This window comes from Eptatretus burgeri, chromosome 2 (genome assembly GCF_056783735.1).
Source record: "Eptatretus burgeri isolate ZD-2024b chromosome 2, Ebu_testis_v1, whole genome shotgun sequence".
Lineage (NCBI taxonomy): Eukaryota > Metazoa > Chordata > Myxini > Myxiniformes > Myxinidae > Eptatretus > Eptatretus burgeri.
Genome location: NC_140962.1, coordinates 65,594,785 through 65,619,989, shown reverse-complemented (window position 1 = coordinate 65,619,989; position 25,205 = coordinate 65,594,785). Strand labels below are relative to the sequence as shown.

The window sequence follows — 25,205 nt, the reverse complement described above, 5'->3', positions numbered from 1 at the left end:
ATCAGATATATTAAAAAAAAAACTTTTTAACAACTGATGTCTTCTACTATGGCATACTACTACTCCTTTAATGGTCCCAATTCCTCTGCACCTTCTTGTGGGGTTGGCCAAATTATTTCATCAACAGGCTTGCCAGACAGCTCAAAGGCGAATGTGCAAACCTCGAAGCTATCCTCGTGTGATAATATTTACTATTCCGTTCGCACTGTCAGGTGTATAAGGGCTGCCCAGGTAGGTTCATTGGTGAGGGGGGCACAATCCGGGCTAGGTCACAACTCCAACGCAAGATATCCGAATGGCTCATTCTTTGCAGTGAGCTGGGATTCATTTTTCCGAGCTCGAAAGGATGACAGGCTGAGTCAACGCACCTGATGTTATTTTGGCACTCAGGACTCAAAAATCTAAAGCCAGCCACCTGATCCTTTAAACCACCATCAAGCTTTATCCTAATGTTATATATATATATATATATATATATATATATATATATATATATATATATATATATATATATATATATATATATATATATATATATTATTGGAGTATTTCGATTTTAGAGCATTTGGTGGGTAATTACCATTGAAAGTTTGACGCATGTACAAGGAGCTATCAGCAAGTCTTGACTTTTACATTCAATAGTTAAAGGCTTACTGACGAAAACATTTTGATCCATAATTTAACATTACTTTCGTTTCACACATCGTATTTAAAAATAATTTTACCCTTTGAACTAAACAATCACTTTTTAACCTACACCACCGAAGGTGAAGGAGGTTATGTTTTCACCCCTTTCTGTCTGTTTGTTTGTGTACAGGACATCTCAAAAAAGTTGTGGACGGATCCGGATGAAATTTGGTGGACATATTGGACGTGTGACAAGAAAGAATTGATTTGATTTTGATGGAGATTTGAATCCGGATCTGGATACGGGAGTTATTTAATTTCTAAAGTGAATCTTCACTATTGAGAGACCAGGCCAAAAACGACATATAGCACAATATCTCAAAAATGTATTGGGCCAGATATGTTCTTGTGGATCAGGCATTACGGGGTGGAGGTAAACGCTCTACTGAGTGCACTTCTAGTTACCCAGGCCGAAGGATTTCGAGAGGATATTGCATTTGGGTCCGTTTGTTTGTTTGTCTGTTTGTTTGTCTGTCTGTTTGTTTGTCTGCACAGAACTTCCGTGTTTTCCTCCGCAACCGCTTGTTGGATTGAGACGAAATTTTAACCATTGGTGCGACGACTCATGTAGAATGTTAAAATGATAATGACGTTAATGCAGTTATTTTACATAGGTCACGTGGTGTAACAGCCATATTGGAAAAACGGAAAAACTTTGCACGTCTGTATCACTGAAACCGCACCAAGGAAAAAAATTGAAACCTGGCACATACCAAGTACTCCTCATGGGGAATGAGTGCGATTTTTATGATATCATGGGTGCCCTCATTATGACATCATAATTGCATCTGTAGAACGCCACATCCAATCAGTTGAAAGATTTTGAGGGTCATCTTGGGATAAATTGGTCCACAGGAAAAAAAAAATTAATGACGTCATCGGTCACGTGATTCAGCAGCCATATTGTTTAAAAAAAAACAAAACAACCTTCAAAAATCTTCTCTGAAGTGGCTGAACAGATCGAGGTGAAATTTTACATGTGTGACTGCCTGTCCATGCGGAACAAAAGATTCACACATATGATGTCATTGGTCACATGGTTTGGCAGCCATTTGGATTTATCCAAAAACCTATAAAAATACACCACTCAAATGACGTCCTGGCGAGGGTTTGCAATCTGATTGCTCTTTTTCTTGTTCATACTTTGTTTGTTAGTCCACAGACATGATTACCACTTCTCCTAATATCTGTTTGAGTTATACAGTGTACTCAATGCAAAGGCTAACAATGGCCCCATGGGTCCTTAAAAATCCCGCACACTCTTTCTTAATTTTCACGTTCACCTCTTGTTTTTCAACTTCTTTTAGAAAGTCAAGAACAGTGTGAACCTGTTAATAACATGAAAGTGAACGAAATATCTCTCATTTTATTGTCATCAAAGTTTTACCACCTTGAATTGCTCCCTCTGTTTCTCACGCATATTTCACGCCTTCTTCTCATTACAAAGTGCATCCAAGTGTTCCCCAGGGCTGGTTCTGATTCTGATGTTCCATACTCTGTTACAGAGCATTGGTGCTGCTGAAGCTATTTCTTGGCAAGGGTTATACCAGGTGGTTTACCATTACCTTCTCAGCAGTAGTCAGGGTAGGAATTTGTAATTTACCTGGGGGCCCGGCAATAGCTTACCAAATCTCCACGAAGGACACCAGCTTGTACTAACAGGAGCAGAATGGAAGGAGGTGAACAAGCTGCATGCAAGTTAAATAAATGAAACAAAGAAAACAGAGGAAGGGGAAAACGGGATGAAACAGAAAAGAAAGAAACCACCTGACAGCGAACAAAAGGTGGTGAAGGAGAGAGAGGGGAAAAATCACAAAAACCTGTAAAAACAGACTGCTTTTGAATGGGGGTCATTTGTATTGGGGTGGAAGAAATCATGAGTATGGATGGGTGATGACCTGATGTAGTGGTGAACAGCTGTCTTGAAGCCCTGGAAGGGAGAATGGGACCGAACAAACTGGGGAAGTTGGTTCCACATGCGAGAGAAAAGAGGAACAAGTGAGTGGAAGTGAGCAGTGAGCCTGGATGTTGGGAATTGAACAAGAAGTGGGTTACTTGCAGATCATGTATGCCCTTCAGAAACCTTGGAGGTCCAGAACCAAGAGAGGGTGGAGAGTGTAAGACCGAAAAGGAGGTGGTGGAATACAAAGATGCCACCTGTCTGCCATGTGAGAGTAACAGGCCCAGACACTCAGCTTCATCAAGGGAAATCCCAATGATTTTGTCGCCTTACTTTCCATGCCATCAACAAGGGCAAAGGCCTGGTGTTGGCTTACCGGTTAAGGTCGCTTAAGATGCTTAAGATCTTTGGGTCTTGAGTTCAAGCCCCTATTATCCATTGAATTAACACGAGGTGGGTCGACTCAGCCTGTCATCCTTTTGAAGTGGGCAAAATGAGTACCAGCTTACTGGTAATCGGGCATTGCATCAGCGGCATAGCCACGCCCCCAGAAAATGATGCAGCCAAGCAGCCACAGGCCGCATACAAATAAATAAAACAAGGACAAGGTGTGAGGAAGAATTGCCATCGCAAAGACCAGTACTTTAGGCTGCAGGTCTGGAATGGTCTGCAGGTCTGCATGAAGGTCTGGTATGTTGTGAAAGGTTGAGATTGGCCAAAGAAATATGTTGCATGATTGAGGATGCCAGTCAGTAGCTGGTTTTGGAGGTCATCTTGAAAATATGGTCTGATCAAGAAAGATTATGGCTGATGGTGAGGCCCAAAAGTTTGAGTGACTTATCCTTTGCAAGTAGTTTGTTTGGGAAGTAGATTGGAGGGTTTACCAGATGGTCTTTCTTGGAGAGACAGGATGAGTGTGTGGAATTTGTCAGAGCTGAAAGACATATTCCAAGTGTTGGACCAGCTCCTGATTCTATCAAGTTCTGCAAAGAGGGAAAAGGCTGCTGCCTGCCTGTCTGAAGGATGAGAGATGATACAGCAGAGAGTGCAATTATCAGCAAAAAGATAAGCAGGATATTTCAGCGAATCAGAAAGATCATTGCTGAGATCAGAAAAAGCATTGAGCAAAGAGGTGGTGCAGTATTGCAGGAAATGGCTAATGGGTCAAAGGTTAGATAGATATCAGAGAGAACAGCAATGAATGGCACTTTTTTAACAGGATCAAGGCTCATGGAAGAGCAAGGTATATCTGACAATGGGAACAATATTAAGGGAATTGATGAACAAGATAAGAGGAAGAGAGGAGGAGAAGAAAGACTGAAAGTAACAAATAATCTGGTTGGGTAATGAAAGGTTCCTGGGGGCACTAAAGATAATGGGACAGAATTGGGATCGATAAGAGATGGCAATGCACTGCTTGGGTGAAGGAAGTCCTGGAGTGCAGAGTGAGAGAAAGAACAGCCTCTGGAAGGTGGGCACCATCATGATCAGGCTGAAAAGGTCAAATTCCTCATTATTAATTGGTTATTATATTTCTAAATGTCAAAGCTGTTTCCAGGGTGTTCTGACACAAAGCCCAGTGATGTCAAGATACTGTTTATAGTGAGTTTCCTCGCGCAAACATACAGAACGATAGACTTTAAAAAGTTCTTCTGTCATGTTGATTCTGAGTTTTAATATGTGCTCCACCCGCATGAAGAGTAAAGAAAGAGTAATTGCCTTTTCAACCTATTATGAAAGGCTGTGGAAAAGTAGATGCAATGCACCTTGAAAGGAAAAAGACCACCTTGAAAAGAAAAGAAAAAAAAAGAGCTGAAAAGGTGAGAGTACAGGGGGTGGAGGCGAGCTACATACATATCGAAGAAGTGTTGCATGAGGGAGGATCATCCCAAAAGTTGTCATCCCCCTTACATGAGTGACAAACCTTTTTAATGTCAAATCCTTTGACATCATGTCTAACGTCCTGAATGCACATCATACAGCGGTCAACCAACTCATTGAACCCACCACAGAAGCCTACCTATTGCCTCTCGCTCTCTCTGATGTCACATACTCTTCACAGAGCGTCATTGCTGCCAAAGTAGCTTCCAGAGCAAGGATTATACTGGGGGGTGGGGAGGGGGCTTGCCATTGCCTTCCCAGTATTAGTCAGGACAGGCATTTGGAATTTTGCCACGATGGTGGCGATAGCTCACCCACTCTTCACGAAGGACACTGTGGGCTCTTTAATGTCCACCATCTAATGCCGGCAGATGGGATGCCTGTTTAATGTCCACCTGAGGGACGGCACACATATTGATGAATCACCATGTTTGTGAAACACAGGGATGACAGTTTATAGCTGGGTAACAGAACTAAAGGAACAGTGGAGAGAAAGGGGGGGGCACCACGAACAGCAGAGTTGAAGAACAAGATGGAGGGATACTTGGACAAATACTATGGATGTGGGGAGGCAAGGGGGGCAGGAAAGGACACATGGGGTGGACAAGATGGATACAGAAAGAAACTCTCAGGAGGGAAAACTGGAATTTGGAAAGAGGAGGGATTGGGGTTTCAGTTAACGATGGTAGAAAAGATCATTGTTTTGGATTGGGGATTATCTGAGATGGTGGTGAGCAGCTATCTTGAAGACCTGGAGGGAAGAATGAGATTGAAGAGGATGTGGAAGTTGGTTCCACACCCGGGAAAAAGCTTCGTGATGAACCCAACGTGTTTCGAGTTTTATGGACACTACATGTCGTGTTTAAAGGTTACCATCTGTGGCCGAGACAGGGCCTTCCTCCAGATTGTGCAGACAGAAGGTAATAAAGTGGCAAATAAAGTAAATTCGATAAAGTCGATCTGTCTAACTCCTGGAAATGTCGTGTGTTCTACATTATGTAATAGTTCTCTTGGGTTAGCCCGGAGATTTGAGCTGCCTGTACACCAGCAATACTCTTCACGAAGGAGGAAGAAATGCCTGAGCTTTGGGATTCAAATAATTCCCACGGGAAAAAAAACTCACACATTCCAAGCAATTGCAAAGGAGTGTTCAAAATGTTCTCAGAACGAGATATTCTCAACAGTCCGAGAAATGGCAACATTTTCTTTGAATCAATTCTACAGCATGAAAGTATACGTAATTAGGGAGATAAAATATTTCCTTGATAATTATATAAAGGCTGGAATGATAGCCTTGAGGTTTGTCCAACTCTGGACCAAGTTACATACTGTCATCTTGATGTTTCATCTGCAGGAAGAGGCATCATTGTGTGCCTTCTATCGGAAGGATGTTAAGTCGGAGGACCTGTCTGCCAGCACTGGTTATTGGTGAATGTTGGAGATTCCACGGTGTCTTTCACGAAGAGCAGGCGAGTTATTTCGGTCACCCCAAACGAATCCCAAATATCCTGTGATGGAGTTCCAGACTTGAAACGTTTCTCTACCCGAAGTGCACACTCTAAAGCTCTGTCATGATTATGGGCTTCCAGTATTACAGGATGTTCCTAAGTTATATTTCCTATTTTTAATATAAATAAACAACTAATCCAAGCTCTGCTGCAACTAATACAAGACATACAAGCATGTAGTAGTTTGCACTATCTTTTAGCCCAACTATGGGCCTATCACTTTTTCATCGCAGACAGGTTGTGGTCTCTCTGTCTTCTTCCGCCTCCTTTTTAGTCTTCAACCGTCTACTCTTTCATTGCTCTGCTCTCTCCGTGCTACCTGCAAACCCCCTTCTTGTGAAACTCCTAAAATCCAGGATCACTGCTCACCTCCACTCATTTGTTCCTCTTTTTTGTACTTGTGGAATCAACTTACACACACTCTTCAATCTCATTCTTCCCTCCAGGTCTTCAAGACAGCTTCCCCCATCCAAAACCATGATCTTTTTTTTTTAATCACCGTTAAACCAACCCTCCCCCACCCCCACTACCAACATTTCCAGTTTTTCTTTCATGAGAGTTTGCTTCTGTATCCATGTTATCCACCCGTTGCATTCCCCCTTACCCGTATCCCTTGTTTGGCCATCTCCATCTATTTTGTCCCATGGCCTTTCTGTTCCTTTTGCTATGTTACGTCCTGATCGTTCGGTGTCCCAGCTCTTCCACAAGACTTGACTATGTCTCAAAAAAATAACTTCAGACTTTTTCTTGACATGTCAGTAAACTTCCACATGTGCACCATTAGTGGCTCTTAGAACGTCTGGTATTCAATCTCATTTCACATTCTCCGCAACACGTCCACAGTCACACATTTTTCGCAACTCTTAAAACATTTCTCGGGGTTACTCTACATCTTGGAGAGATAACTGAAAGAAAACAATGTAAATAGGATTAAAAAAAACAAAGTTGGGCTAAAAGATGGTGCAAACTGCATGCTTGTATGTCTATTATTACTTGTGAAATCGAAGATTCGTAAGAATATTGGTTGGTCTGGTCTGTGATTCTGTCCGTCTGTCTGTCTGTCTTTATGGAAATTGCCTACAGGTCACAATTTTAAACCGATTTTCATGAAACTTCACCACCCAGTGGAGTTCGTCATAAGCAAGAAGCCTATTGTTTGAGGTCAAAAGGTCAACAAATTGTCTCATTTTTAAATTCCTCATTTTTCATCCGATTGACTTTAAATTTGAAGAGGATTTGCATATCAGGTCACTGGGTTCAACTACAAATTATTTTTCAGGTCAACAGAGCTCAAAAGGTTGATATAGGCCAAATTTTTTAAATTGTCGATTTCCATCTAATTGACTTGAAATTTGAAGAGGAGTTACAAATTTGGTCATCCACTTCAATCACCAATTATTTTGAAGGTCCGATTTGTTTTAGGAATTCCGCAACTATCGTGCTCTGCATAATATCTTTGTTGTTATTATTATTTGTAATTTACAATCAAAATAGGAAAGACAATTTAGGAACACCCTGTTTATTAATTACATGTACTTGCATAGTGAAGAATATAAAAAGCGTCGACAATTCTTGGATTATTCTGAGTATATCGTTTTGACAGGTTTTGAACGTTCCGAGTCCTCGTACAACGACCTCATCGTTTTTGTCTGGTTTGTTTACTCAAGACCTTGACAGAGCAAACATTGTCCTTGATTTGTCACGTTCGATTGAAGTCGAGAATTTCCACGGTGTTTTTAAAAATCAACATTTGTTCACAAATGTTTCTGCACTGCAGCGGATAGAAGAAAGGGTTTCAGTTTTTGTTGAACTCGTGGCAAGAAATAATTTGTTTTTATTTGATTAATTTGACGGGATTCTGGTGCAACTTCTCATACAAGTGCTCAAGAAACATAAATACATTCCGATCCCCGTAGACATTAGACAAGCAACAGAACTGGAGCGGGGGGTGGGAGGGGATGTCACTGGGGAAATTGCTGGGTGGATGAGGAATGTGCTGCTATTTGTGTACCGGGTTGAGTATGCACAAAGAATAAGTGTTGAACAACTGAAAACCGCGTGAGACACGGCTTCAAAGTTTTGCAGCGGTTGGTGAACATGTTCGTGACAGCAGACGGAGCGTGTCCCGGCATAAAGGCTCCAAATCCACAATGCTCCTTGCAGGCTCACAGCAATCTTCCCATAAATACCTTGGCAAATCTAAATTTTCCGACCCGACTTGGAGAGTTTCTGGGTTGCAAATTTAATCAAAACCGAGCCTGAAAACCATTTAGTCGAGTATCCTTATCGTAATTAAATCGCACAGCCTTGTTCGAATGGCAGGAATGGAAAACTCTTTATAAAATAAATATAAAAGTTCAACTCTTCTGGCTGCCAACACCAAAACATTTCCCTTGATAATTTAGCAATTTTGATCGACCCGGGAAAAGACAAATAATCTTATGTGGAGTCGATGTTATGGTGATTGAACACTGAAGATAGATTTAATAATCATGAATTTGGTCTGCTGGTTGCTTCATTATTGAGGCGCGACTGCGTCGCAAATACGTGGTATACCTCTTGAATATTTTGACAGGGATTTTGAAGTTTGTTCAGGATACCGGTGAGAACTCATCTTCTCTTCGTCAGCAGACACACTGGGATCTTTAACTTTCATCAAGTCAGGTGAGCATAAGGGACACTCACCTTAACATCCATTCGATGGACCACACACTCGTTAATGGAACGCATTTGTAAAATGTGAAAACGATTCAACTTGCTGTGTTTAATATTTCATTCTAAAGCAACAAAATCGTCGTTTCGTAATAATTTCTAACTGAACTTTCAATTGTGAAACCAGATCAATTTGCCGACTGTGGGTGATGACTGAAGGTGTTTTTTTTTGGGGGGGGGGGGGTTTGTAAGATGTATCTTGTGCCAAGAATAAATAGTTGATTGTCAGACTTACTTCCTGCCATATGGAAACTTTTATATGCTGTGTTCTGTCCGACTGCTTATCCCATGTGGGCCGAGTGCCCGGTGTGGGGTTACGTGCAAACAGCGCACTAGTCTCTGCTGCAAAAACAATTAATAAACAAGGAACATTACATTAAATTGTTAACAAATATAAGGTGTGTGTGTGTGAGTGTGTGTATGTTCGCAAAGTCAGAAACGACAGGAAAATTGCGATTTAAAGGCTCGAACAAGAACGAAATGTGTGATTAATAATAAGCTAGAAATATATTTGGTGAAAATTAGAATTAAGACAACTTGCACGGGAAAGGTGCAGCTGCTGTTAATTTGTCGGGTCTGCAAAAGAGGTGAAGATATTTGATAAACCTTTACTTTTTATTGCTCTGTGAGTATTTCAGCTGCTAAAAGCTGCACACATTGTTTCGCAATCATCATTGGTTTATTTGAAATTATTTTGGTGTAATTCTAAGGTCAGAAATTATATGCATTAAGGTGACACACTACATAGTGTGCAGATTGGTAAAATACATAATAATCACATTTTGAGATAACAAGCAGTGTAACCTGGTGTCAAGGAATATCCAACAAGAAGATTGGACCACTTGCTTTCCGAACTGGAAAGATGGTAAACATAGAAAGCGATACACCAATTGCCAAACAAACAAATTCTTACTTACTGCTTGATAAACAGAGGAATTTGGGGGATGGAAACTTCTGAAACGTTTTGCCCCACACATGAATCCCCACATGGTTTTGTCCCATGTACTTTCAATTGCTAGGCAAGTGTGCTGTTCACTATAACACAGGACTCCGATAAAATCAATAAACACATAAGTTATGAAACTGCTTTTCGGAAAATGTAAAAACACGACCAAATTTAAGCGTTGCCAAAAGAGAGAAAGGTTCATGTATTCCAATATTTCAGCCACCGGGTAGACCGGGCAGACATCAGAGACCGGGCAGACAATGTGTGTGAGATAATCTCCAATACCCTCTATGAGTGGTGGAACCATACAAACCTACAATACATCTCGGGTAAGTATTCTGAACCTTCGACTAATTTTACAATTCAGTTGCAATTGTTGAGTAATTTATATATTCCAAGGTGAACATCCACGGTTTGTGTTTAAACCTTGTTCGTTTTTGCACTCCTAAGCCCCCACTCATCCTTCCAGTTTAAGGTTAAAGTTCTGATGATTATCTTCCTGGTTTCTGTTGTGCTCTACTCATGGATTGTTAACCTTCTCCTCCTGGAAGGTATTCTTCAGTGATTTGAATATTGCATTGTTTGTTTTGTTTCTCAATTCTCTCAGACTTGTTGCTCGTTTCCTTCTCACACTATTTTGGCTGGGCTTTTCCATTAAGGCTCAACTAACTTCCTTCCTGAATCCAAGCTCCGAACAAGAATGGCAGGATAGCTTTCACAGTCATGTGCTGAATGCTTAAGTATTAATCCCAAAATTATATCTTGGTGAATTCAAAATAATTTATGGAGTTAAAGCTTTCTCAGCACAATGTCAAATAAATTTTAAACCAACTGCTCCTTTTCTTGAACATTTCTTCAGTAAGATATGTCACAAGTATGCAATAGTCATTGATCACATGAGAGTTTACTTTTTTTTATGATATTTGCATGTGTGACATCAGATGGGGTGTTTGTTTTCACCTCCAATGCTATGAGCTGATTTTCATAAATTATTTGCATGTCTGTTTGGTAATGTATGGGTACAGCAGGACTTGTGTATGGGTACAGCAGGTTAACTCTGGTGTGCCAAGGACTTGATACACAACATGCTGGTTATTGGGAACGTAGTGAGCTTCATATTCAGCGCGTGCACATGAGAGAATAGGAAACAACAACAACAACACAATACCCTGGCAATTTGGAAACCGTGTCGTCGGCTATGACGCTTTTTCTTCCGGTTTTTGTCATGGGGAATGATGCGTCCCGGGAGATAAAAGCATCGTCAGAGACATGAAAGACCCAAATATCAGACATGGTGTATATTTCCTCCACTGATTTTAATAAAGATATCTCCTGCATCATCAAAAAATAATTTTTAATCGTGATTTACATTATTAGATCGCTGATCCCGAATCCAGGCCGAAGTAACCGGAAATTGCAGCATCGAATGCAAGAAGAATTCTACGTTCACTTCTAGGCTTTGCCTATTCCATATTAATATGTGATTGTATAGTGATTGCTGTGGTGAGCTATGAATTCTAAAAGTTGTTTTGTGTAAAGGGGAACAGGTTCGAACATTGGGGTTAGCCTTTGACCTGTATAGGTAGATGCAACTTTGGACTACTTCCTGTTAATGGTGGCCGCTGCCATTTTTGCGGATTGAAATCAACACCTTTGCAACGAGTTGAACACTACTGCTGGCTGTAATACTGTTTGTAATTTGCCTTTGCATCACACAACTTTGTGACTCAGGGTCAATGCAAGGTGAAAGCAGAAGCTTAGAAGCACAACACTTATGGTACCAGTACAACTGCATATGCATGACAATAAATACAACCATTGTTTTTAAATATTCGATTTGTTTGTATCAATGCTTCAGCATTTTGAGATTAAGCATCATGCCCAAAAGCTGTGAAGTGTTGTTCCAATCACAACCTCAAAAAGGGAGAATTTTTTTTCAAGTTTCCTTGCAGAAAATAAATGCCCTGAAAGATGCGACAAGTAGTTGAATGCTGTACAGAGTAACCAAAACATGGGAATCGCTGGAGTGCTCTGCAGCAAACACTTTGTCACAGATAAGTGAGTGATGGTACTCGTATAGTTATTACCCTGCACGTGCGAAGCAAAAAGTGGGGTGAAGCAATTGGTTCACTTCTGTCTGCCCGTGTGACTCCAAACGCCTGTCTACTTGTCCAGCAGTCAAACAAAATGGAAATTTATTACAAACAGGAAACTTACTGTTTCAAAAAGGACACAAACACCAGGCACGAAGAACTAATGTAACATATAAAATAAGGTGGTGTAAAAGATGCTGCATCAATGACAGTAAACTTCCACCATTTTTTTTTTCTAACAACCTTTAAAATCTTTATTTTATTTCAATTGAATTATGAACTTCAACAATGTAGAACACAAAATTGCCTTTTTGGCACTTTGAAAAAACCATCCGTTTAGCAGTACTTAGAAAGATATTCATGCCCTGAGGACAGAGTAACCATGAGAAAAGTTATGAGAATCAGCATTAACTCCGTCTCATTCCCTGAGGGCAGCATAACTGTTTGAGATTCTATATTCTGACAAATATTGCAGCGCCTAGCGGTGTTTGTTTGGTGCATCTTTTATTCAATGATTGTTCCACAATTGTCATGTACTCCAAGAAGAGTTGGCAAAAGGTTTGCAATTGTGCAAATGCATGTATAAACTTTGATGGCGATGAAAAACATCTTAGCGGAGCATGATCAGCTCTGGACTGATCCGTTTGACTCATCCGCTTTGTATGGTTACCATCATGCTTGTTATGCAAGGTTCACAAACAAAACGAACATAGATCATGCTCAAAATGCAAAGAAAGAGTTTAAAAGACTCTTCCCATCTCCTTTTTCTCAAGACTGTGCTGTTTAAGGTGTTTTATGAACTAGTTTATTCGTCTCACCTGAAGTGGGTGCAAGGTGATTGTAATGCCCATGCAGTTTGTCTGTCTCTCTGTCTGTGTATCTGTGAGTGTCCATGTCTATATATTTAGCTTTAATGTTTTTTCTCTGCAACCGCTTGTCCGATTGATACGAAACTTTAAACAAAGAAGGGACTCAAAACTTAAGAATACTTAATTGATAATTTTGATGTCATAGGTCACATTATATGGCAGCCATATTGGATTAAAGGAAATAATTGGACATCTCCGAAACCACTTAAAGAAAGTAAAACTTGGCATATATCATCAACTCTCCATGGGGTATATACGGTGATAATGATGGCATCATTGGTGAAGTGATATTCCAGTCATAATTGGTTTAATCGAAATTGTTATCTGAAAATGTGAAACTTCATATATCCGATCTATGACCCAATGTGAGTGAAGAATTAAACATATGAAATCATCGGTCACATTGTTTGCTATTTTGGATTGAAAATATAAATGTAAAAAAAATCATCTTCCCCAGAACCGCTTAACAGACAGATGAGAAACTTCATCCATCGGATTGACCAGCTATATAGAATATAGTTTGAAAATTTCAACATCATAGGTCACATGGTTTGGCAGCCATGTTGGATTTAAGCTGAAACCTTTAAAAAAAACATCTTCCCTCAAACTGCTGATTAGTTCAGTCAATATATGTTTGGAATGACCCACCACAAATTGCAATATAATTAATTTTTATCACCATTCATCTCAGAAAAACCCATAGAAAAACATATCAAAAGTTCTCCAACATCCAAGTAGTGGAACATTGCCTAATTTGCGTAAATCGAAGATGGCCAGCACGATATTTGTCATCACGCAGTTTTGACCACATTTTCACTTCTAATAAAGCTACGTTCAATGTTTAAAGATGTTAAACCGTGTTCTTTAGCACATGGAATAGTTTAGAAATACTAACCGTCTTAACAGGTAACCTATCATTTCCATAAACTAAAAATGGTTGCCAAAATATAAAGTTTTGCCTAATTTTATATCAATTAGTCAGTAAAACTTTTATCTTAGGCTTCCATATTGAGGTTTCTACCTCTGATTAATAATATTGACTGATTCAAATTGTATTCAACATTTTGGAGATTAGGATTTTCCTGAATTGAAAAGCAGTTACAAAATTCATACAATCTTCTGTGACCATTTTCATTAAGTGCCTAGAAAAGCAGGATTTTCCATGGAAAAGCCAAATTCAGTATTACTCACATTGATATGCAACTGATTCCAGTTTCAGCTGGGAGTCATCTTGTTGATTTGCATGGACTTCTCTCCATCTGTTGCCGTACGGCTTCAATAGTCTCTGGGTCACAGACACTAAGATGCTGTCCTGAACAGCCCTTATTCACGTTTTGTAATGATCTGGTATCTTTCAACTTTAGCACTCATACCTTTATTGTTTTATGAGCAGGTACACGCAGGCCCATAGCCAAGGCTCAGTATTAAGGGGGGCATATGAACTGGATGGGGGGGGGGCACAATTATTATATTTAATTTTTTTAAACCCGGTATACTATTGTATTCATGCAGCATTGACGCATCTATACTGAGTTTGCCGTCGCATACTATCCAAATTGATCTCAGCTAGATTTAATATGTTCTGATGTTTTTGGCCTAAAATTATTCGAATGCAGGAGAGCCGCAACAAACTGGCACATTCACAATGCAAATATTCAATGATTAGACAATTGGCACCAATTCAGGTGAACTTATACAAGGTGTCAAGAATTGGCATGAGAAAATTAATATACCAGGGATACAATGACTAAACGGGGGAGGTTTGCACCAGAATCAGTGCACTTTCAAATAAGATACAGTAGGCTATGACCTGCGATCATCATGTTAAACTATCAACTGCAAATACGACCAGCCTGAAGATACCACAAAGTCCGCATTTAAAGCAGTCAATTACACAGAGGTAAGGTTATGCACAAATCACTAGATATGGGATATGAAAAGCACCAAACACAACATTTAACTTAAACATCAGAAGTACAAAGCAGCCGAACACGGCGGGTGCTGACCACAACCACACTACAACCACAACCACACATGCATCACCAGTCACAGACACGATCTGAACTCCTTGTATAGTTTTTATACCACTGTACTCGCTGTCAGAAGAGCTGCAGGCGACTTGTCTCGGTGTGGAATCTTCTGAGGACCTTCTCCTTCCATTCATTCAGGCATTTACATGTGAGGTCTCTCTCAAAGGCCAGCTGTACGAGTTGTGCCTTGCGTGCATGGCGCATGGACCATCGATGGTCAGTGAAGACATTCCTCAATGTTGAGAATGAGTTTTCACACATGGCAGTGGACGCACCAAATGTTAGTCCAAGTCTCATAGCAGTCACTACACTTGGCATGGCTTCCCTTGTTTTGTGGTATGTTGAGAGGAGTTTTTGTGTTGTCCATCTCTCGTTTGGCTGCTTTTCTGTCTGTGTGCGAATAAACTGCTTTGCAACCACACACTCTGTTTCACTGATGGTTGACTTTGTTAATGTCATGATGTGCTGGAGCAAGTGGGGATCCAAAAACGTGCCATTTTCAGGATTCAAGGCAGCGAGTGAACGGGCGAGTTGTGTGTTGCGCTCACTGAAGCGCTGAGCGATCTCTCCAAGCACAGTGTCAATTGCGCTGTAAAAAACCCTCTGCAGTTCCGTCTTGTCATTGTCGTTGTTTTGGCCTGTAGTCTCCAAAACTACAAACTGTTCCAAGCTCTTATGCATTGTAAGTCTCCGTTTTGGTGGTGCAGGTGTAGAAGTGTGAGCATCGTTGGCCTTGTTCCACAGATCAGTGAACTCATCCTCAAAGCGGAGTTTCTTCATGTACTCTGTAGCACTCGCCACCAGTTCCAACCCCGTTAGCAAGTCCATGTCCTCTGCCTGCAAGAGTCTGTTAGGGCCATCGAACAACATCAGCAGTTTTTGTACAAAGATAGCAATGAACAGGAAGGTAGGCCCAGAGACTTCCCACAAAAGCCCAATAGCCTCCATCCTCATCTCTGCACCGTAGGCGCGCTCTGCATCAATCTCCGACAGTAAGGATGTGATATCCTTAAAAGATCCTATGATCACAGACACGGTGGCTAAATGTCCCGTCCACCTTTGATCAAGAAGTCATTTTAACCGCTCACCTTTATACTGTACAGCAACAGTGGGCTTTCTGAAGAATTTGTACAGGCAACAACAAACCTCGAGGAAATCAGTGACAGCTTTCTCTGTTGCCAGTGCGTGGATAACTACCAGATGGAGTTGGTGATTTAAGCAATGCACATAGGGGATCTCTCTTTCCAATATCTCTTGCAACAACTTTTGCACCCCACAGTGCTTCCCAGCCATTAGCGAAGCCCCGTCGTACACCTGACTTAATATTTTTGACGTGTCAAGTCCTGTTTTTGTCAGCTCTGCAATTATTAGGTCTGTCAATGTTTTTGCATCTCCAGCGTCGGCTGTAGCTATTGTGAGTAGACGCTCTGTTGCTTCATTTGATGCCGATACAAAGCGAATGATGATTGATATGTTCTCACATTCAGTGGGGTCCCTCGTCCCATCCACCTTGATGGTAAACCACGATGTGCCTACTTCTTAACACGATGGCATCCGTCACAACATTACTCAATGTGCAGATCAGTTCATTCTGCATTTCCGGACTAGTATAGCTTGCATTTCGTGGGATATGCTTTATTATTTCCGGCTAGCTCGGTGTCTTTTTTGAGTGTGTAGTTTAAAAGCGAGAGAAAGAGCCCACTGTGCCCGTCTGACATATCCCTCAAAATTATCAAGGCTCCCTCTAAAAGGTATCTGATTTTCGGTGAGAAATCCCACAACATCTCTAAGAGCAGACACAGTACCGGTTTCTATTTAGCTGGTCAGCATTGAGGAGTGTGGAAATCTCCTCACCACAATCGATGCGCCTCTCATTCTCCTTCCACCTCAAAACACAAGTTAAATGTTCCTTTGAAGTTGCGTGTTTGTGAAACCCCGTCTTTCTCAACAGCATGTTTCCAATTCCGGTAGCCTCGCACTGTGAAAGTAGAGTCCACTGGGGCGCGTGCGGTGTTAAACTTCCTAGATGGATAGCAGAATGCTGCATCTGTCTGCACACTGTATTCCAGCCATTCATTAGTCTGGTATCACGAGGACACAAACGAGCAACTCTTGTTCTGCAACAGATGGCCAGGGTACCGCCGGAGAACAACTTGATTTGGTCTCTCACTTCCAAGATCATCGGGAAGCGGCTTGACAGTCACACCCGATCCCGAGGCCGCCGCCGAGCGTAGCAACTCGGCTGCCTGCGCTGGGGCTACAACCGCAGGGCTGATGTTGCTGGCTTGGCCAGGTTGGCCAGCTTCTGCCGGTATTTCAGACATGATTGTCTCCTCCTCCTCCTCCTCCTCCTCCTCCTCCTCCTCCTCCAACATGTCTTTCATAATCTTCTTTATTTTCGTCGGTTGCATTTTTTTCCTTTTCTGAGCCATTTTCGTATATCCATCATCCACGTCTTTTTCTCCTGCTGCTAGCTCGCGCTCTCCGTGATTCGTCCCTCGTGAATCACGTCACTAATCTCGCGACCGCGACATTTGACGGTTGACGGTTTTATTTATTAAATGATGCATCCATCAAAAACAGGTTTTATCTGCATAATTTCAAATGTAAGCATGATTGCAAACACACATATTTTAAATTTTTATTATAAAATTACTTTTGTAAGATGGAGGGTTGTGAAGGTCACGCCATGCAATTCATTTTTAATTATGGAAATTTATGTCTTTTCCTTAATCATATTAGCATATGATGACTATATTACATTTATACCTAACTTACAACCAATCAGGTAACCTGCTTAATAGGGCCTCCTTATCGAAGTTGCTAATTGGCTATTCCTTAAAACTAAATGATCCACGATATATATATATATATATATATATATATATATATATATATATATATATATATATATATATATATATATATATATATATATATATATATATATATATATATATATATATTGTTGTTGTTGTTGTTCGTCTTTCGGCTGCTCCCGTTAGGGGTCGCCACAGCGGATCATCCGTTATGATCCGCATACTGATTTGGCACAGGTTTTTTACACCGGATGCCCTTCCTGACGCAACCCTGGTCGCCTCTTATGACACAGGGATCAGGATTTGGGTTTCGCCATGATTCCGGTCTGCTCTACACCCTGCCCAGTGCAGAGTCCCCGTCCTCAAGCGATCCTCCAACCCAAGCCTCCGAGTAACCGGATTACAGGCGCACGCCACTACGCCCGGTTATATATATATATATATATATATATATATATATATATATATATATAGATATATATATATTTATATATATATATATATATATATATATATATATATATATATATATATATATATATATATATATATATATATATATATATAACCACCCACAACATCGACATTCGACACGAGGTCTTGCGGCTGTCTGTCGTCTTGGCTGATGGCGTTGGTGCTTGCGTTATTATCTTTTATCTTGTGGGCTTGGACTGTATTGTCTTGCCAATTGCTTCTGGAGATGCGCTGGCAAGCGCACACTTATCTCTTGACTGTTATTCAAAGAAGGATATTATTAAAGAACAGTTAATCGAAGAAGGCCTAATTATTCACCACGTTGAATATCTGGAATAAGGGATTTAGTTCACACAGGTGAACACTTAAACAGCAAGGAGTTCACAGGGTGCAACAGGGCATAAATGGGTGGTGTACAAGTGGGGGGGGGGCACCATATGCGCTATGGGGGGCATTGCACCCAAATGCCCCCCCCCCAGCGACGGGCCTGGGACCTGGGTACACGAGATGCTGGGAATCTTCTCTGAAATGTTGCCTGCACTCTCTTTGGTGAATTTATTTCAATGTACATCTCATAAATAAAGATGCGCTGCTCGATGCTAAATTTCCCCATTATTTTTAAGACCTGTAAAAAAAACTGTGTGACAATTGCAATGTAAGGAAATTTGAAATTTATTCATATAACCATATTACTGTACTAAGGAAATCTCAGCATGATCAAATGTTGTCCACCCTGTAGATATTATTATCATCTATCTATAATTCCAGCAATGTGTGTGTGTGTGTGTGTGTGTGTGTGTGACCACTGTTTCTTGACAACCACTGGTCCAATCTAATTGAAACTTGCCAGGTATATTGCTGGGGACCTGAGTATGTGCCTTTTCAAGGTTTGATATTAATCAGACAAGTGCTTCCCAAGTTATGGCCATTTAGTAACCAACCAATGACAAGACACGTTGCTGCGGCCATTTATTTACCAACCGATGACAAGACATGTTGCTGCGGAGGCATGGCCGATGGGGAAGAGAACCTCAGCCGCATTCCCCATTACGGGTTACAACGTATGGACTTCCGGATCGTGATGATTTCATGTATTCTAATAATTTCTCGATTTCTTATGCGCATTTATAGATAAACACAATACCCCACTCCAGTCGTCGTTTACGAGAGTGAAGGAACACACTGTGTGGTTGTTTGAAAGTTTTTTTTTTTTTACACGTGTGTATATATATATATATATATATATATATATATATATATATATATATATATATATATATATATATATATATATATATATCTCTCTCTCTCTCTCTCTCTCTCTCTCTCTCTCTCTCTCTCTCTCTCTCTCTCTCTCTCTCTCTCTCTCTCTCTCTCTCCCTCTCTCTCCTCTTCTCTTCGTGTTTTTCCTTGCGATGACATTGCGAAAAGGCAAAATACGTTGGCACTAATTGAATAATTGGCCATTGAAACTAAATTGCGAATAATCGTAACTGCGATATGTGAACTTCCGGACAGTGAGAACTTAACTTTGCGTCGGCCGATGCGCGGCCGGCCGATGATGACGTCACGTGCCGTGCCATGCCGATTACGATGGGGATCGGTGCCTTAGCTAACGTGGCGTAGGAGTGGCAATGGTCAATGGCAGCGAATATCATGGCCAGTAAAGACAGGGAGGTAAACTTGATTTTAATTAACTCTGTGTGTGTAAGTATCACAGCAGTTGTTACTTCAATGCAAGCGATAATTCGTGGAATGCATGTGAACATTTCGTACAGGCACGCACTACTTCCGGATAATGATGACAATGTATTCTAATAATTTCTCAATTTCTTATGCGCATTTATAGATAAACACAATGTCCCAATCCAGTCGTCGTTTACGAGAGTGAAGGAACGGCCTGTGTGTTTGTTTCTGGCTCGCGGTTTGAAAGTTTTTTTTTGGTTTGCACATATGGCCATGAACGTACGGGCGCCCACGTACGGCCACGCACATACGGGCACGCACGTACGGCCACACACTTACGGGCACACAAGTATGGGCACGCGTACTCGTCTATCTATAATTCCAGCAATGTGTGTGTGTGTGTGTATGTGTCTGTGACCGCTATTTCTCGACAACCACTGGTCCGATCGAATTGAAACTTGCCAGGTATATTGCTGGGGCCCTGTGGATGTGCCTTTTCAAGGTTTGATATTCATCCGACAAGTGCTTCCCAAGTTATGGCCATTTATTTACCAACCAATGACAAGACACGTTGCTGCGTAGGCGTGGCCGTTGGGGAAGAGAACCTCAACCGTGTTCCCCATTACGGGTTACAACGTATGGACTTCCGGATCGTGATGACTTAGTGTATTCTAATAATTTGTCGATTTCTTCTGCGCATTTAAAGATAAACACAACGCCCCAATCCAGCCGTCGTTTACGAGAGCGAAGGAACGGCCTGTGTGGTTATTTGAAAGATTTTTTTTTTTGCACGTACGGCCACGCACGTACGGGCACGCGAGAGCGAAGGAGAAGCCTGTGTGGTTGTTTCTGGCAAGCGTTTTGAAAGGTTTTTTTTTTTGCACGTACGGGCACGTACTAGTTACAATAACAGCAGGAATTAAAAGTACATCGTGCCTTAAAAAGCAAAAATTATTTTCATTTTCACAATGGTCTACTTTCTCTCACTTTCTCTCCGATGGATGCGAAACTTTAAATCACTATGTGTCCGATCAAAGCAGGGTTGTATCAAAGCGGGGCGGCTTGGGCCCCCGGTCATAATTGCTCACAGTTAAAAAGCATGCTTCGAGTTATGTTGAGATCAATAGGTCAAAGGTCAAGGTCTCTATCATCGCAAATGTGAAAAACATATCTGTAGCAATAACATTTGAATGGCTAATCATAGAGACTTCAAACTGGTGCCAAAATGTTCCTCGTCCAATTAATTATCTTTCAGAAATTTTCTCGCAGATTTGATGTGCTCTCCTCGATGCCTATAAGGACACTTACTAGCCTGATCTCATCCAATTTCACCTCATAATGATGTTTAGCATCGTTGCTAAGATTTTACAGATAATTGAAAGACATTTGGGTGGACTACACAACAAAAATTGTAGGTTAAAAACCTGGTTGTAGGTCTTGCTCCTGATGTGTAGACAATAAAAGTATTGTTTTAGTTTACAATGCAATCGTGGTAGTGCCTTGACAAGTCTGTCTATGGTGTTTACTCCCCCTCCATCCCATTCCTCACCTCAAATGGCATTTCTGCAGACTCTGCCCAAGATAAGGCAGAATGTCTAAACTCTGTTTTCGCCTTCAAATCTAGTGCAGCCAGCTCATGTCGTTCTGTCCCAATCTTAACCTGACGAAGTATGATCAAATGAACCCACCTATCTATTTCCTTGGCCAACCAGTGGAAGAGGTTCAGTCTCTTGAACTCCTAGGTCTAACCACCAGCCACCACCTTTTCTGGGTCAATTACCAAACAAAAGCTGGCCTGCAAAACCAGCCACAGACTGGGAATCCTCCATTGACCCAAGTCTTTCCTTGGAAAATGAGAGCTATTCACAGTCCACAAGGTTTTTGTGCATAGTTCAATGGAGTATTGTTCTCCACACCCATCTGGCACCTCAGCATCACATATGTGTCTCCTGGATTCAGTGAAATTTAAAGCTCTCAAACTGATTGAAATCTCCTGTGATGAGAATGAAGCACACTCTCCATTGCCTTCACATCACAGGCAGTTCAGTTGTTTCTGTTTGTTTTTTAACCACCTCTTCTCAAATATTGCTCCCTCTGTTCTCTTGTTCTTCAATCCCCCCATCTACTTCAGGATGCACACATTCTTCCAGTAAATTCTTCCTGATTAAACTTTCAAAATCCAGGTTAATTGCACACCTCAACTCTTCTATGTCTCACTTCAATTGTCTCTGGAAAGACCTTCCAGAGGCTGTTCTGTCTAACTCTTTCCTCCAGAGCTTCAGATAAGCAGGATACCTCCATCTCTTGTCAGCTCCAGTTCTGTTGCATGATGTTTACAACCTCCATAAACCTTTCCATCCAAACAATCCTACTTGCTATTCTCAGTGCTGCCCACCCCCCTGCTCCCTCATCCTTTTCTCCTTATCCTGGTCATTCATTCCCTTGATATTTGTCCCACTGTGAGAGATCTACTCTGCTCTCCCATGAGCCTTGCTCCTGTAAACGTAAATAAAATTGACATATAATTGGAATAAGGAAAACATTAGGTGATAAACAGTGCAAACAAACTTGTAAAACAATCTTGATGGATGTGACTCGAACATAAGCAACCCAAACTCCACCCCCAGCCCAACTTCTTCCTGGGTGCAACATTCTCTCACCAAAGCATATCTTGTGAACTGGCTTCTCCAGGCTCATGAAGGAATGAAACAAAGAAACACCACATCACTGACTCCAACAGCACCCACAGCGTTTCCATTTCTAAAAACAAAAGGCTGATGGCCATATTAATGCAGGCATTTCACCAGTAGGATGTATACGTGAGACAATAGCAAATTATTCGACCATCTCTTTACTCATTCTGGTGTGCTGCCCTCAGATCTTGCGTTAAAATTAGGTATCGTGCAATCAATGATTTGCCATTGATTTATCAGCTAAGACAACATCTTAACATGAAGTCACTGGCTTATGGATCACATGTCCTGCTCATCTTCATATTGACATGCCCTTTTGAGCATGGATGGAAGTTATCATTGGATAAGAGTTCAGCACATTGAACTCATTTACAGAATGCAGATTGCCTCTCCTCGAACTGATCCACCTCTGATTTCACGGCAATTAGCTGCATGCTAGCAGTACAATCTGGGACATCTAATGGCTACAGCTAGGTTGATAGCAAAACTTTAACTCCCACCACACTCACCCAGTTGATATAAATGTCTAATGAGCAAAGCTCTCCATCACATGCTCGTGCTCTCCCATGTTAAAGCACAATAACTATATGGAGCACAAAAATTAAACAGTCAATGCCAAAATGACAGTCATCGTCATGGCAGCAGAAAAGTAAATAAAAAAAAAACAATGTTCTTCAAAAAATATTCCGTGGTTGCGCTTTTCGACACCATTTAAATGCCCATCAGAAGTTGCCCTGAAAATACAATGATGGAGCTTCTTGTTAAACTCATGCAGTGCTTGTATGGAGTCCTTGAAAATAAATGAAAGTACTGTATATAATTATGTCAGCTTGCCAGATTCTCAGAAACTTTTGCACAATTCTTCTTCAAGAATGTGGCGTTCTCACTATATACTGTTTAATTCCATTATCCATATGAACACCAGGATATGTCATCTGCAAATGTGAATGCAAAATAGTGCAGCACGACAGCTTTATGGCTTTCTCTTTCAGATTTGTGATCATGATTGTTTTCTTGGCATGTATGGAAGTGGTTTGCCATTGTCTTCTTCCAAGCACTCTACTGTATGGGTGATCCTTGTCAATGTTCTCCGGGAGAGAATCCTCTGCCGAGCATCAAGGCCAGACAGCTATTATTGGAAATGTGTGCTCGCTGCCTGCATGGCCATCCAACACCTGCTCCCAAGACTTCACGTAATCCTGATCCGGAGGCTAAAATGGGATACCTTTCCCAAGGGTGGTCCACGGGTTATCAAATGCAAAGGCCACCTCATTTAAGAAGAATTGCTGCCTTTACCCAGTTAAACCCTTCGCATTTGGTTTCAAAACCTGAAAGGCAAGGAAGTTCTTCTTCGTTCGAATGCAGCACAAGGCTGCAGGGTAGCACAATTGGCTGAGGGCATGGCTGTGCTGCTGATTCAATGTCCTCTGCTGGTTAAGACAGGAATTTAGAATTTGGCAATGGTGCCTGCGATAGCTCGTCTGTTTTTTGCAAATGACACTTTTATCTTTAACGTCCACCAATGAATGCTGGCAGACGGGACACCAGTTTAACATGCATCCAGGGATGGCGCACACATTGATGAATCAAGCTGCCTGTGAAGCACCGGGATGACAGTTTATAGCTGAGTCGGGATTCAAACCCAAGCTAAATAGCTTAGGGCTGAGTATGCATATCCTGTCAGCCTGGCAATAATATATGTGTGAAACGAAAATATTAATTGAGGTTCACAATCTGTCTTGGGCACGCGGTGGTGAAGCATCTCGAATGATGCCATTCTTCAGAGGCAAATCAACACAGCCCTCCAGTTTGCATTCTCTTGTGGATGCTAAATACGATCGTTCATATTTATGGAATGTGTTGGTGTTCTGCTCAGTTTGCCCGAGTGGTTTTATATTGTAACTAAAACGATGAACTCGAAGATATGCAGTGCCCTCCATAAGTATTGGAACGGTGAAGTCAAATTTGTTATTATTTCTACATACTCAAGAAATTGGGATTCGATATCAAAAGATGAATATGAGGTAAGAGTACGAGAAGATCAGCTTTTATTTTTTGGTATTTCAATGCACATATGTTTTATCACCGTAGAGTGTAGAACAATAGCACTTTTTATGTTCAGTCCCACCATCTTCGGTAAGCATAAGTATTGGAACAAATGATGTGACAGGTTTTTTTGTTACTCAGGTGTTTCTTGTTGCATTGATTGTTCACACATAAAAGAGCTGTGAATGTCTAGTCTTGTTTTATCCCTTGCTTTTGCCTTGGGAGTCTGCCTTTGGAGTCAGCAGTCATAAACCAACATGAAGACCAGAGAACTGTCTATGAAAGAAAAGCAAGCAATTTGGAAGCTAAAAGAACAGAATAATTCAATTAGAACAATAGCACAAAAATTGGCCATAACAAATACAACAATTTGGAATATCTTGAAAAAGAAAGAAACCACTAGTGTACTTTGCAATCGCCAACGTCCAGGTCGGCCAAGGAAAACATCTGCAGTTGATGACAGAAAAATCATTAGAGCTGTGAATAGAAACCCTAAAACAACTATCAGTGACATCACCAACAACCTCGAGAGTGCAGGGATGAAAGTATCACAATCTACCGTTCGCAGAGACTTCGACAGGAGAATTACAAAGGTGACACCGCAAGATGCAAACCTCTCAGCACCAAAAATAGAAAGGCCGGATTAGAATTTGCATTGAAATGGAGGTGAGCGAGTAGAGTTCTGGAACAAAGTTTTATGGACAGATGAGACCATGATCAACTTTTACCAAAGTGATGGAAAGGTGAAAGTGTGGAGAAAGGAAGGAACTGCATAATGATAAAGCATACTACCTCATCTGTGAAGCACGATGGAGGTAGTGTCATGGCTTGGGCTTGCATGGCTGCCTCTGGAACTGGCTC

General features: G+C 41.1%; 1 protein-coding gene across 2 annotated transcripts in view; it reads right to left on the bottom strand.

Annotated features, from left to right (window-relative positions):
* LOC147032203 (uncharacterized) overlaps positions 1 to 25,205 on the bottom strand; it is a 124,037-nt gene that overhangs the window by 37,891 nt on the left and 60,941 nt on the right. The gene's annotated exons all lie outside the window — the stretch shown is intronic.